The sequence below is a fragment of the Thermobia domestica genome, chromosome 2 (assembly GCF_964235325.1).
Source record: "Thermobia domestica chromosome 2, izTheDome1.hap1.1, whole genome shotgun sequence".
Taxonomy (NCBI): domain Eukaryota; kingdom Metazoa; phylum Arthropoda; class Insecta; order Zygentoma; family Lepismatidae; genus Thermobia; species Thermobia domestica.
In genome coordinates, this window is record NC_137455.1 from 11,813,146 (window position 1) to 11,828,373 (window position 15,228).

Here is a 15,228-nt window from a genome sequence, read left to right on the forward strand (position 1 = left end):
CTACGGGGTTGACTAACGGATGGTTACCAAAATTGTATTCGGAGTCTCTGATTAGGACGTAGTATTTGTCAAAGTTAATCACATGTGACTAATAAATCTAGAGCAGAAGCTAATCTTTTACCCACGGTTTAGCATGCGACACAACATTTCGTATTTCGTATTTCATATATTTTCATTTATACAGACTACACATGCGCTCATATACTTTTCCGTAGTTGCCACATTTATTTTCCTCACCCAATGCATTGAAGTTATATAAGTTAATCATACCCAAATCATGTTTTTAGTTGTACTCAAAGTAGACTTTGAATACTATAACGTGCACCTTCCTTAGTAAAGAGTTAGTATGCCTACTAACTAGTCTGTGACTAAACTTCGATTAACGAATTCTCTCTGAATACCGTCCGAAGTGTTTTGTTCTTGGCAGAAGGTGAATTCCCGACAAAGTGGAAAACCACTACTGTTTGCCCTATTCCTAAGTGTAATGCAACAGACAAAATCGAAAACCATAGACCAATGGCCATACTAAGCGCACCAGCAAAGATTTTTGAAAGTATTCTTTACAAACGACTATTATCGCACGTACTGCCCATACTTCCCATAACCAGCATTGCTCTTTACTTGGCAGATCCACCGCTACAAACTTAACTCTTCTTACTGACTTTATAGCCACATGTTTGAGGACAAAAAGCAGGTTGATGTTATGTATACAGACATCAGTAAAGCTTTCGATCAGGTTAACCATTATGTCCTCTTAAGCAAACTGAAGTGTTTATACTTCTCAGATTCGGCACTTGATTTATTTCCTTCCTATCTTAAAGATCGTCGCCAAAAGGTATTGTACCGAGGTATACAAACTGATGATTACTTGTACCACTTTAATTTTTTTAAATTTTAATTAATGATATTCCCAATTGCCTGCAAAATTCATTCAGCCTACTATATGCAGATGACCTAAAAATCGGGAGATGAATTAGTAATGTCAATGACTCGGTATCTCTACAAAATGATATCAATACTGTTTCCAAATGGTATCAACTCAATGATCTGAACCTTAATGTAAATAAATGTTTTATGATGTCATATTCACGTAAGAACATACCTCTAAAATTTAACTATTGCATTGGCAATGTCAATATTAAAAGGATCGAAGAGTTTAAAGACCTCGGGGTCACCTTTGACACAAAACTAACATTTTCTAACCACGTTTAAAAAATTGTTAGCGAAGCTTATAGAAATCTGGGGTATACGACAAGAATTGGAAGGGATTTCAAGAAACAAGTCACATTAAAAATTATATATAACGCAATCGTTAAATTGAAACTCGAATACGCTATCGAAATCTGGAACCCTGCAAGTAAAAAATATAGCCGTAAAATAGAAATGATTCAATCAAAATTCGCAAGGTACTTAGTTTTCAAGGAAACAGGCATATATCCTAAATTTGAAACATATCAATGTTTAATTAAACAACTGAACATTGTATCCCTCGACAGTAGAAGAAAAGTTCGGTTACTCTACCTTCTACATAAAATTTTAAATAACAAAATCCAAGTGTCACAATTACTTGAACTTCTGAAATTTAAAGTTCCCAACGTTAGAAGACGTCCAAAAGCTGACCTATTTCACTGCAGAACATTAAGAACAAATATGACAAAAAGTTCACCTATTTGGGGCATGTGAGACCTCTACAACAAACTTTGTGTGGTTACCCCAAGTATTGATATATTCGGAATGTCCCTCACTAAATTTTAAAAAGTAGTAAATTCTTTAAGTGCCATAATCGATGCTTAACCACTCATTAAAATTATCACTTGTCTATTTATTCTACTGTTATGTTTATCTGTTTATGTGAATACTGTAAATGGGTACCGTATCTTTGCCTGTAGTATTCATTTCTCTAAATAATAAAATAAATAAATAAATAAATAAATAAATAAATAAATTGACACCTCTGTCGTTCTTGTAAGTTATCTCAATAAATTTATATGCTTTCCAAGTTGTAAAGTTCTTTTTGACTCACCCAGTATAAGTATTAAACATATTCTTCACCTCCACCAATCAATATTGAGAAATTCGCAAAGAAGGCTCCTTCTGAATTTCCATTACATTTTACAAAATATTTTTTACCGTAAAAGAATCCAAGTTAAAAAGAATCCAAATTAAATTTGTGTGGTTACATACAGAATAAAATTACAAAAGTTTACAATTATTACTGGAAATTAATGCTGTCACCCATTTCTAACATTTTTAAAAGCGCATATTTCTGTGTATTGATACAATAGGACGTCGATAATCCGAACGTCGAAAATCCGAAACGTCAAAAATTCGAACGCGGTCCCTAGAAGCTTTCTGCATTTTGTCTTAGCGTTAGCGATAAACAAACAATAGGGTTATCCGTCAGCGTTGTGTGAAGTCAGTGTTTTTACAGATCATTCATATGTAATTGTTTATCATACATATTTTTATTTTTATTTTCCCTTAGGCCTATACAAGTTCAGTTTTAGATGTGAGTTACAAGAACAGTGTAATTTAGTGTACGAACAAGTTCTTCAGAAACATTAAATATAAGTAGCCTTACGTACGGTATTGTAATTACTTTATATATTAATACTGTATAACCACTGTTTCTTTGACGATTTGCTTAACACGCAACCAAAAACTAGTGTGCGTGGAGAAAAGCAGATACACACCACAGAACCGTATATTCCAGAACCCAACCGAATAGAAGTAGAAAACGCTATAAAGAAATTAAAGAAACACAAATCTCCGGGTGTAAATGAAATTCCGCCTGAGTTAATTTTAGCTGGAGGCGAAAAATTGTGGAACAAGATACACAAACTCATTCTCCTTATCTGGAACAAGGAAGAATTGCCACAAGAGTAGAAAGAATCATTGTTCCAATTCACAAAAAAGGCGACAAAACTGACTGTAATAATTATCGAGGTATTTCTCTTCTGTCAACATCCTATAAAATCCTTTCAAATATTATATTAGCAAGACTGACCCCATACGCAGATGAAATTATTGGAGATTATCAGTGCGGATTTAGACGAAATCGACCAATTTTTATATTCGCCAAATACTCGAAAAAAGTGGGAATACAACACCGCGGTACATCAACTATTTATTGATTTTAGAAAGGCGTACGACTCGGTTAGGAGAGAAACATTATACAACATTCTTACAGAACTTGGAATACCGAGAAAGCTAATTGGATTAATTAAGATATGCTTAAGTGAATCCCAAAGTAAAGTCCGGGTAGGAAAATTTTTGTCCACGAGCTTTCACGTCCAAAATGGTCTGAAACAAGGAGATGCGTTGTCACCATTTTTAACTTTGTGCTGGAATACGCTATAAGGGAAATCAAAGATAGCAACCAGGGCCTAGAGTTGAACGGTATTCACCAGGTTATGGCATATGCTGATGATGTAAATTTAATAGGGGATGATAGGAGAACAATAGAAAGAAATGCAGAGATCTTTTAAACGCTTGAAGGGACATGGGTTTAGAAGTAAATGCAGAGAAAACTAGATACATGGAAGTGCGTCGGGACCGTAATACAGCAAATTATGAATGCGTTAAAATATTAAATAATACTTTTAATAAAGTGGATAGTTTCAAATATCTAGGATCAATATTAACATACGAAAATCATATTCACGAAGAAATTAAATGTCAACTGAAAGCAGGGAATTCGTGTTACTATTCGGTTCAAAATCTCTTGTCGTCGCGAATTCTGTCGAGGAATTTGAAGCTTAAAATATATAAAACGATAATCATGCCTGTTGTTCTGTATGGTTGCGAAACATGGTCGCTTACTCTGAGGGAAGAACATAGACTGAAAGTATTTGAGAACAAGATCCTGAGACGAATATTCGGACCCAAGAGGAAAGGGAATGGGGAATGGCGAAAGCTTCATAACGAGGAACTACATAATTTATATGGTTTACCCAATATTGTTAGGGTCGTCAAGTCTAGGAGGCTTAGATGGGTAGGACATGTAGCTAGAATGGAAGAAAGTAGAAACGGTTTCAGTCTTGACTGGAGAACCAATCGGAAAACGACCATTAGGAAGACCTGGGCGCAGATGGGAGGACAATATTAAGATGGATCTCGCAGAGCTTGGAATACAAAGTAGAAACTGGATGCAGTTAGCTAAGGATAAAAGTCAGTGGAGAGCTTTTGTGAGCGCGGCATTGAACCTCCGGGTTCCATAGGCCATAGAGTTAGTTAGTTAGTTATAACCACTGTATCGATAAAAGAGCATACGTATAGTATGTTTAAACCTAAATGACATTTTCTTGGTCATTTTAGATAATCCGAACAATTTGAAAATCCGAACTACCTGTGGTCTCAATTAGTTAGGATTTTCGACTTCCTACTATATTCTTCAAATGACTGTGACGTCTGGAATATGCATCTCTTTATCAGTTCAAGAAAATTTCCGCCCTGTTCCTAACCTGTGACATAGGAAATATGAACTGTAAATATTACTAAAATACTTTTTAAATAGAACACTTCATTGGAGTCAGGGGCAGATCCAGGAGGGGGCCATTGGCCCCCAGAAGAGGAAACTTTCTTATTTTTAAAACCCATACCAAAGTTTGGAGCTCTTAAAAGTTTCTCTAAGTAGCAGTATTACAACCCCCTTCCCAGAAGTCCGTCCTGAATCTGCCCCTGATTGGGGTATAAATCTAGACTTTATTTCAATATTTAGAAACCCATGTAATTTACAGTGCTCTTGGCATGGACGCGAAAAAATTCAGCGATTTTGTATAGCAAGAACAAGCATTTTTCGCCCATAAAACAAAATTGACAAGGTCAGTCGTCCTATAGAGTTTCGAAATTTGGATTCTGTGTAATAAAATACATTGAATCAATACCCTGGGGGCTGGCGCAGAGAACTTTTATTTTTTGTATGTGCCTGTGTAATTAAAGTAAACGATTGCCCCCGGAATTAAGTGAATTTTATGTATTGCCCCGCTGGACCAAAGCTCATAGACATTTGAAAAGCCCTACCGTCAAGTAGTGTTTAGGAGAAAATATGAATCTTACTTGACATTATTTATCTGTTTAAGAGTCTTCATCCCGGCGAAATTAAAATACCGCTAATTTTACATTAATTATGTGATATCTTCAAATAGATAAAAGATAATTGAAATGTGAAACAATAGCGCACTAGACAATATTATTTTTCCTGAGGTACCGTTATCACAAGTCACCTAGTGGCTTTATGTTTTCAGCTGTTTAGAAACGCAAAAATAAATGCCGATTTTTTCAAAATGGCTCGAAATCGAAAGCAGATAAGTAAGTCGTGATAACGGTACCTCATGCAAAATAATATTGTCTAGGGCGCTCTTGTTCCACATTTCGATTATCTTTTATCTATTTGAAGATATCACATGATTAATGTAAAATTAGCGGTATTTTATTTTCGACGGGATGAAGACTTAAGACAATTTATATTTTCTACCAGCTAAGCTCCGAATAAATAAATAAATAAATAAATAATGGTCTTTTCGTGAAAACAATAAACCTTAATTCAAAAACTAGCATCCTGAAACATGTACGCATTTACAGTTTCTTTTGTCTAAAAATTACACTTGTCTCAAGTAAAAACTGAAACAATATTCATGAAAATAAGATAAAACAGACTTTAACTAAATCGAAGCTTTATACCTGTCTTCATATAATATGGGCAATACTAGAAAAACTAGCCTCTATAATGACCTGTATCCATTATAATTAATTGAAGATTAACGTTGTAAATTGCATATCTTTGGATCGATTGTACACATTTTGGAAGCACATCGTGCAACACTAAATCTTTCATTAATATTACTGTTCTTTGAAGTCTGATTTCAAGATTAGATTACATAACAACAGCAAGAAGAATGTTTTATTCTAAAATTAAATCTTATTTAGTGTGAGTTACCTCATGGATAGGATTTTTAGCTGCCCAGTACTGACACGTTCTCCCAGATTTCGTAACATAAACAGTTCCCATATATTCAGCTCCTAATGATGTTACCTTACAGTAGTTAGGATCACTTCGATTCTTCGGTCGAGGACTGGAAACTACAATAATAATAATAATAACAATCAGTGGCGTATTTACCATTTTGTTTCGGGAGGGGCTTTGCTAACTTTCGGGGGGGGGGCTTGGCCTGGAAATGTGAAAATTCTGCAAGATATTTCATTTACTTTACTATACTAAGTAAGATTTCGCGGGGGGCTTAAGCCCAGAAGCCACCCCCTAAATACGCCACTGATAACAATAATAACTGCAACATTATTTCGTAGTAGTAAGTAATAAAAACTTTAGAGATTGGCTACAAGCGTAAAATTTCGAGCAAGATTGTACAAAATTTACAAGACAAATACATTGTTAGTTATCAAATGGGGTACTTCTCCAGTTTAGAGGACCATATATTTGTGAAATTTACACAATATATTTTTGTAACTAAAATATATTGGGCCTTACCCGTGATATCCCTAATAATGTTAGAAAACGTATGTAATCGTATCCAAACAGAATGCTTTTAACCACGTAACAGTCCGTAAGGAACCCTTAATGACCTGAATTCCTACGAGAATGCAGTGTGTTATGACTCCTGACGATAAAACTGTTCGACATGTAAGACATCTAGTAACATGAGGAACACAGCGTGTTTGCACTATTCTCGTTTCCGGATTTACGCACCATCGCTAACCCCGCCTGCTCCTTGCGGATGCATTCCTGTGTGGATTTACCAGCTTCGGCCTGCTTTTACGTGATTAGATACAACTCTTGCTTTTAGTGGCGACCTAGCACAGCTTGGTTGGTATTTCTGGCACTGCCTTTTTTATGGCATACGTTCGCACGCTTTATTTATATCTATAGCGGTAAACGGGATGATTTTGGAACAAGGGGGCCAAAATCACGTAGAAAACACAATGTTTACAGGAGAAATGAGTTGTTGTTACGTAAGGGTAATTAAGTATTAATATAAACTAATCTAACCTAAACCATTTAAAACACGAAAATATGAGAAGAAAGTACGAATTTTAAGCAAAGAATTCTGGCTCCCCAAACCCAAAAACCCTAACCTAATGTAGCCTAAACCAACCCAAACTAAGCTAACCTAACCTAAACCATCAAAAATGCAGAAAATATAGCAAGAAAGTACGAATTTTTAGAAAAAGTTCTGGCCCCAATTTAAAAAATATGCCGCATTCGATTTCGTGATTAAAGAAAAGTGTATCAGTCATGAATGTACGATGATCCCAAAAACTTGAGCTATACTCAAATAGATACTTATTTTGTACAATTTAGCCTATATTTTTACTCATATGTAAGCTTACAAAATATCCCTAATAGCATGTTGGTTTGCAGCAAGTCTTTCACTATATTTGATTTTAACTTGCTAGACTTTCCGTGCACTGTACACCTGCTGCAGGCGTTATGAAAATGTTACCCGCAAATGTTGTAATTTGATTTTCACTTGCTAGATTTTACTTGCTTCAGAGGCGTGCTGCAACTTTGTAGCAAGTGTGTCAGTTCTAGTTTCTACTAACAGGTGGCAAAAAAGTCTAATCTTAGAAATTTCGCCGCCAGGCCGCCATTTATAGTAGGTGCGAAGTGTGTGAAGCATTAAAACAAGTGGATAATTAAGATAATTACGTAAGTATCCAGTATGTAGAGATAATTTATATTTTAAACGTGTATTGTTTGACAAAGTTGTTGAGAAAAATATACTGTGTGATTGTTCGTATAGCGTAAATATTCGGTTTATAAAAGGCATGCAATGCAATGCAAGTATATACCTGCAGCAGACTTACTACATTCACTTGCTGAAGACTTGCAGTGCAAGTTGTATCCTTGCAGAGACTTGTGTCAAACCTGCACTAACTTACTGCCGACTTGCTGTGCACTTATAGTACAAGTGAAAACTTGCAGCAGGCTTGCTGTGGAAGTAAACCCCTTGCAAAAAACTTGCTTTGCAAACTTACCACACACTTGTACTGTAGGCGTGCTGGAAGTTCGAAGAGCGTCAACTAGGAAGTTTTCATTAAACTTGTATAAAACTTGCAGACTTGCATCACAAGGCTGCTGCAAGTTTGCCAGACTTGAATTGCAAATCTGCTGCAAATTTGTTGCAAGTCATTTTTGCTATCTGGGATATAGTTAGAAAAAAAGTCTGGTTCAGGTAAAGAATGGTTAGTGGTGAACAGTGGCGTATTTAGGGAGGCTTCCGGGCTTAATCCCCCCCCGAAATCTTACTATAGTAAAGTATATGAAATCTCTTGCAGATTTTTTACATTTTCAGGCAATGCCTCTCCGAAACAAAATCGTAAATACGCCACTGGTGGTGAATCACCTCCATTTGACGTATGCTCAATGAGTGAATGTTGTGTCATTCACTAAAGCCTTGCATTATAAGTTTTGCGTATGCTAGAAAAATTAGTCTTCATATTTGCTTTTTCTTGCCTATTACTCTACAATTACATGTAAATTAGAACACTACATCAAGCATCACAATTCTGAATGTGGAATGTTCATTTGGATATACTTTAAAAATAGGTGAGGGGTTAAATAATTACTTACTCGATATGAGCAACATTTCAACAATAAGTTGTATTGTAATAGTTACTTTTCCTTTCATTTTAGGGAAAATAGTTCAATTTCTTTCAATATAAAGAATCATATTTTATTTTACCAACATATTCTTCCATGCGTATTTTTCATATTTTACCAGAACATGTTTTTATTCGTATAACACTTCTATCCTTTCACATCTTTGTTAATAAGAATTTGCAATCTTTCTACTTTGATTAGTATTTTACTCTGTTCGTATACATGGGACTCCTAATATCGAATTATTACAACGCAACGCAATCTTTGCATTTCAGGCAGTGTTCCTAGGTTTCTTGAAGAAAATTTCCCTCGACTGAAACAAAATTTTTCTTTTTTAAAATCAATTTCCACCAGAGTGTTACCAGAAGTTATGTGTAAAGACTAATTTAGCTGTATTACAGGAAGTACCAATCACATTTGTTTTGTTGATTTGCTTTTTGTTTCTATTTTTTTTCTTTACTTTTTCCTCCCCTTTTTTTTATAAGAAAAAACACACATAAATACATCCAGCAAACAGTGGGTGAAAATTATGCTACTTTGAACAGACATACACACACTTTTGATATTGTGTTCAGTGGTAAAAGCGAGGAGGAACGCGGGGGTACAATTGGCAAAGATAGGCACGGGGGACGGTGTTATGTCATCCACTTTTATCCCTGATTGTATTGGATTATTTCTTAAGAACAAAGAAAATTTTAAGGATTTATATTGGTCGATCTGTCAGATCGAGAATTTCCCTGGATTTTCACGTTTAATCGAAAAACTCCCTTTTTCCCTTTATGCCAAATTTATCTATCAAATTTCCCTACATTAGGAAAATTTCCCTCAAACTACGAACACTGATTTCATTTTGCAATAATCGGTATTGCATATTGACTTTGTGATTTTACCGAGGCCCACGTCAAACACCGAGTCCTCGTTTCTTGTGGGTCTCGGGATTTGCTATATAACGTCAGTAACACAAATTTTGCGTTTTGCAATTGACTACTTCCGCAAGTGTCTTCCCAGAGTTTCCAAACAATTCTTTTAAAAAAAAAAAAGTGACATTGCGAGCACAAATTTTTCGTAGACAGATGAGTATTGAAACTTCTGGTCACAGACACAATCAATCTTCCTCTATCGAGACCAAATGCCCTCGTGCATAAATCATAGTGCTTTTTCAAGTCATTAGGCGATATTAAAAAAATAGAAAGAAAACGCAATATTTATAGCCATGGTTGTAATGTTCGGTCTCAACTTCATCTGTACCAAATGTAATATTGGCCAGTATTTGTTTTAACAATATTGAAGAAAATAGTGAAAGTATGTGAATTTTTGAGCGTTCACTGTAATGAGTGTTGCCTATTTTGAGGGAAATATTTAACTTAACTGCACACAACAGAACATAATTAAAAATCTGAATAGATCATCGATCAAGAGTCTCTAATCGATCAAGAGATAAATAACAACTTATAACAAATAAAGTGAATAGAGGTCATAGCCCAAGGCTGCCTAATAATAAATAAAAATCCACGGATCAAGTTAAGAACAAACAAACTTAAAATAAATTTTCTATTCTTATGTACTGTTTTTTTTTTTTTTATGTCACTATAGAAGATTGCTCCGTATAAATATATGTGTCGACGCCGAATAGTAAGTTTTACCTGTACGTTTTCCAAATTATTGTGCCCTTAAGCTTAATCTGGGCCTCTACTTGCAGGAGATATTTCTATTCAAAGGGGGGAAATGATCCATGTTCTTTGGTCTATTCTTTTAATAGTTGTAATGAGGAAGCCAGAGATTACGCAATGATTTCTTTTTGTATATGTATGTAGTATTTTGTACAGCACTAGAAAGAGAAATTTACGATTGGCGTTGTGAGATCATCACTTGTATGAGTGTCAGGAAGAGAAAAACGAAGACATTAAGATCCTGTGGTAGTAAAAGTGAATATACATAAATACATACAGATTTATCTACGATAATACATATATAGTTACATATGAAAAGAAGATCTACAAGTATAAACGTAAGTTCTTAGCAAATTAATAAGAATTGGTAGATTCCACTTACTGTTCTCAGAATGAGCTCAAAAGGTCCATTTAGTATCAAATCAAATTCTCAACGGAGAGCACATAAAGCATATTTCGAACATGCTATGGCTGTAACAAGAGATTATATACTAGAACCTCATATAACATACAAAACTGTAACACAAGTTAAAGGTCCGTTAGTTATAGTTGAAGATGTGAAATTCCCGAAGTATGCCGAAATAGTTAAACTCCAATTGACAGATGGAACAGTTCGAACAGGACAAGTTTTAGAATGTTGTGGGACCAAAGCAGTTGTTCAAGTATTTGAGGGAACAGCTGGAATGGATGTGAAAAACACGGAGTGTACATTTACAGGTCAAACTATGAAGACGCCTGTCTCGGAAGACATGTTAGGAAGGATCTTCGATGGTACTGGCAAACCAATTGACAATGGACCTTCGCTCCTTCCTGAAGATATTTTGGATATTCATGGGCAACCCATTAATCCACAGTGTCGTGTGTATCCTCGTGAAATGATTGTAACGGGAATATCAGTGATTGATGTGATGAATTCGATAGCAAGGGGACAAAAGATACCGATCTTTTCATCTGCTGGTTTACCTCATAACGAGATAGCTGCACAAATTTGTAGACAAGCAGAACTTGTCAAACTTCCTGGTAAGTCAGTAAATGACGATCACGTGGACAATTTTGCAATAGTGTTTGCTGCTATGGGTGTGAACTCAGACGTTGCACGATATTTTAAGCACGAGTTTGAAGTGAAAGGTTGCATGGATAACGTATGTTTATACTTGAACTTGGCAAGTGATCCAACAATTGGAAGAATTATAACACCTCGTTTAGCTCTAACTGCTGCAGAATATTTGGCTTATCAGTGTGAGAAACATGTTTTGGTCATTCTTACAGACATGTCATCGTACGCCGAAGCTTTGAGAGAAGTATCTGCAGCCAGGGAAGAAGTCCCTGCCCGGAGAGGTTATCCTGGATATATGTACACGGATCTTGCTACTATCTATGAGCGTGCTGGTAGAATTGAGGGACGAAACGGTTCCATAACTCAAATACCAATTCTTACAATGCCTGGTGAAGATATCTGTCATCCTATCCCTGATATCACTGGCTATATCACCGAGGGACAGATCTTCATAGACAGGAGACTGCACAATAAGCAAATATACCCGCCCATTGATATTCTACAGTCTTTGAGTCGGTTGATGAAATCTGCAGTTGGAGAAGGAATGACTCGTCGAGACCACGCAGATGTATCCAATCAGCTCTTTTCTTTCTATGCTATTGGTAAAGATGTGCAAGCGTTGAAAGCAGTCATTGGCGAAGACGCTATGACGTCAGAAGAATTGCTATATGATGAATTTTTAAAGAAATTTGAATGTAACTTTTTATCCCAAGGACCATTGGAACATCGCACTATTTTCAAATCTCTTGATCTCTGTTGGCAGTTGCTGCGGATTTTCCCAAAGACTATGTTGAAAAGAATTTCTACTCCTATTTTAAACGAGTTTTATCCACGGTAGATATGTATAATACTGTAAAAGGAAAATGCTTAAATACACATGGATTTAGGATTTGGAAGTATATGTAATGAAAGCATTTCGTAATTTTCAAACCAATATATGTTTTTAAATAATATTCTTTCTTAACTAGAATGAGTGTGTGTTTACTTTTTAAAGTAGCATTTTAAACTGTCTAGACATTAGCCCTTAACGTAACAGTGTTCTAGTATGGAACCGATGAAGTATGGGATGGAAGCACGGACTGTAGATAGGGGAAGTGAGCAGCTTAACGGTCTTCGCTAAACTCACACCACTTTTTTTTTTTTTTTTTTTCAAGAGAATAACTCATAGACACTGGACATAAATGAAAAAAATGAGCTAGTTAACCTCTATAAAACGCAATTACACGAACTAATAAATGTTTTGAAAACCTTTCTTATACCGTAGAAATTTGAGTTGAGTGTGAAACTTCTGGTCTATAAGAATGGTTTGGGAACTGTTAGCCAACTAAATCTATAACCTATGAAACCAAGAGGTTTAGTGATGCGTTCACAAACGCTCACCATTGACTTATGCTCTTAGTCAACTGGATCCAGTTTCTACTTTGCATTCCTATTTCTGCGAGATCCACCTTAATATTGTCCTCCCATATGTGCCTAGGTCTTCCTAATGGTCGTTTTCCGGTTGGTCTTCCAGTTAAAACTTTGAAAGCGTTCCCACTTTCTTTCCTTCTGGCTATACAACCTGCCCACCTGAGAGCCAAAATGTGAAATAACTTTCGTAAGTGAAAATAAACTGCTAGTTGGTGTAAAACAACTTCGTTTTAATATTTCTTATGCTTTGAATGTTTTCGAAACTGCTAACAGAACTGCGTGTGAAGAAAGTGTAACACTGGTTTTGCGTTAATGGTTTTGTTTCATTTTGTTACTGCTGAAGAATGATAAATAGATCGTTAGATGTCGTCCAGTACGAATTGCGAAATATGTAAGTTTCCAGAAAATTTAAATTGTAACAACTAACTGCAAAATGAAACACTTTATTTCTTAGGATGCAAATTTTTTCGATTAGTAAACCGATTATAGGCTATTATTATATTTTTTAAAAAAATATTTTAATATCTATTTGTTCAGAAACCCTAGTTTATTTATTTTGTTTTTCTATTTTACCTGCCATTTTTTGATTTCTATTTCGCAATTTTGTACTTCATTTTATTTTGTCATTAATTTCGGGCTCTACTAATAGAACTCAACTTTTCTTTTTCTTTTTTTTTTAAGTGGAATAATAAGGATTTTATTCTGTCTGTTTGTCTTTATTGATAAGTCCGAAAAATGAATTGAATATATTTTTCATATTGTGGATCACAGGGAAGAATACATGGGTGTAGTGCTGCCCACCGGAAAATCATGTCACCTGGGACCGAACCATGGATAGTTCGTACCAGAGGTACTTGATCACTCTGCACCTACTTCTTTAAAAATTGGTGTGCAAATACTGGAGCATTCTTAAACATGGATATTTGGATAGTTCACATACCAATTCCTCAGTAATGTCTTGATCCGATTAGGATAGGTCGCACAGTAGTGAAGCTATGAACTTCTAAAATTAACTTATTTCAAGTTTTCGGCACCCTTTAACTCCGAAACTATCCACTTTTGAGCACAGGTCTACATGAACTCTTTTTCTTACTTTTTCTGTGAGGAATCTGTTCGTAAAATATTGTGACACACACTGTATAAGGAAAAGATTAAACCTAACAGAATCTGGCATTCTTATTGAAATTCCAAGAATGTAAGTCTATACATCAGCTATAACACACCTTTTATTTTTGTCAAAAACGATATTGTTGAGCATAAGAGTTGTTGATTCGTTTACAAAAATGATGTACGGGTACTTCCATCCCTTGTGGGGATCGAACCCACGACCTTTGGATTAGAAGTCCAACGCGCTATCCTCTGCGCCAAAGGGACAGATGACTGAATAAATAAATTGAGGACTACAGTTCCAGCATTAATAGTGGCTCTGAGTATGGGAAACAAAGAAAACTAAAATATTTCTATAGAAATTCAGAAAAAAAAGGTATCAAATATATCTACCTTTGCTGCTATTACTATTATTTCATCTCGCAAGATGGAAGAGAAGTTCTTATTTTATTTATTAGTTGCGAAAATACAAATGAAGACGACGGTCAAGTATGATAGCAGTTTGCTACGTTTGAAAAAAAAAGATTGAAACAGCCGTATATAATAATTATGAATTTTGTTTTCGAACTTGAAATCACAACTTTATAAATACGAAAAAACGCAATTCATCCCTTGTGGGGATCGAACCCACGACCTTTGGATTAGAAGTCCAACGCGCTATCCTCTGCGCCAAAGGGACAGCTCATCAAGAAGTTTCTCGCTTTATTATATCAACGTCGGGAGGGGAGGGGTGACCGAGGCAAAAGGTCAAAAGCCTCCGGGAACAGGTTTACGAAATACAGTTTATATTGCATTCCTTCCCCTTCCAAGACCTTCACATTATGTTCACCCCTTATTCATCGATTGGCTTCGCTTTCCTTCGGCATCTGTTTCTCGTTAAGTTTTAATGATTGACGCTCGCTTATATTATTTTATTGCGGAAAAAAAGTTTAGGCATTTCAGTGGCGCAAAGGGTTTGAATACGGGGGCCATTTATATATTGAACAGTATATTTTCGTTAAAGATATGGATTAAGTGACGACGACAGCTTTAGTTGCTCTGAGGGAGGGGCAGAGACATTTTTTTGGGGGGGAACTACTTTTTGTATACCAAAAACAAATATATTATTTAAAACTACATTACAATACAACACGTCTGGGGCAGACCCGTAGCTACGGAAGAGGAAAGAGCACACTGGTGGCATGCCCTCCAAAATTTAGTCGTGCATCTCAAGTGCAAGATCAGCATAAAATGCTCGATATGTCTTACTTATCAGGTTTATTAATTCAGAGATACCGTTCATCGATCGGTGGTAGTTTTTATCATTTCGGGAACAAGTTGAAGTAACAGGGAGAATGGAGGGGCACAAAAGGACCAAATCCTAA

The 15,228-nt window shown here is 35.6% G+C and overlaps 2 non-coding genes and 1 pseudogene across 2 annotated transcripts; 1 reads left to right on the forward strand and 2 right to left on the reverse strand.

The window, feature by feature from the left end:
- The first annotated feature begins 10,527 nt into the window (after positions 1-10,527).
- On the forward strand, positions 10,528-12,317 carry LOC145670155 (V-type proton ATPase subunit B pseudogene; annotated as a pseudogene).
- Positions 12,318-14,058: 1,741 nt separating this feature from the next.
- On the reverse strand, positions 14,059-14,131 carry TRNAR-UCU (transfer RNA arginine (anticodon UCU)). The gene has a single exon. It is a non-coding gene; the product is annotated as a tRNA-Arg (tRNA).
- Positions 14,132-14,470: 339 nt separating this feature from the next.
- Positions 14,471-14,543, reverse strand: TRNAR-UCU (transfer RNA arginine (anticodon UCU)). Its single transcript has one exon. It is a non-coding gene; the product is annotated as a tRNA-Arg (tRNA).
- Positions 14,544-15,228: the final 685 nt, after the last annotated feature.